Raw genomic sequence first — 978 nt, forward strand, 5'->3', positions numbered from 1 at the left:
TTGTGGATCAGGGTACTATTAAACATCTATTTTATAGACAAAGCACCTCACCATGTGTTACCCGCCGGGTCATACACCCCGGGCCCTTGACTTCCAGCGGCAAGACCTAGAACTGGAGAGGCGAAAGGACTTAGCGGCAGAGGAACGCTTGTCACACGCTGGTGACCTGCAGTGGTCCCCGCTGCTCTCAGATGAGGGGACCCCAACTGTTTAAACTGGCTCACGAGCCCCTTTAATACTGGGTAAGCTTTCCACCTCCTAAGGCTCCCTCAACTTCCAGCCACGTTCTACTGTTTTCAAGTCCTCACACACAAAGTGTCCGCTGCCTTGGCACATTTGTACACAGGGTTCTTTTCTACCCTCCCCCCAGTTAAATCCCACCCATTCTTCAATTTTCAGCTTCACGTCACTTCCACCAAGGGACCTGCATCAACCAACACTGTCCCCGGCCCCGTACTATACACCCCTGAGGACCCTGCAATGTTCCATATTGTGTGACACTTATCTGACTTCGTGGGCGTCACCCGTTTATTCTCCATGTCTCTATGAAATTCTAAACATCTTCAAAGGAGGGATTGTGCATGGTTTTCTATGAAGCCCTCCAGAGCCTAGCACAGGGCCTGCTGCAAATCCAGAGATGAACAAAAAGTTGAACACACTTTTCGTGTAGTGTGTTAGTTAATAAACTCTCAACGGCTTCCAAATCATTAACTATAATTTTAGTAATAATTGACACTATCTGTTCTCTTGCTTTCTATTTCTCTCGCCAATTTGAAATGGTAGAGATTATGGTAAAGATGAAAAGAAGAGTCAGTCGGAAAACGAACCGGCTGCTTCTCTACATTTAGATGACAGAAAGTATGGAATTAAAAAATTCAGGATTAGGTTGAACAGATTCCAATTTGCTCAGAGTTTATTTGAAAGCACATGCTCATCCCCACTTTTTTTTCTCCCTTTCCTTCTCCTCCTCTCTTCCGA

The sequence above is a fragment of the Pteropus alecto genome, unplaced genomic scaffold (assembly GCF_000325575.1).
Source record: "Pteropus alecto unplaced genomic scaffold, ASM32557v1 scaffold105, whole genome shotgun sequence".
In the NCBI taxonomy this organism is placed as follows: Eukaryota; Metazoa; Chordata; class Mammalia; order Chiroptera; family Pteropodidae; genus Pteropus; species Pteropus alecto.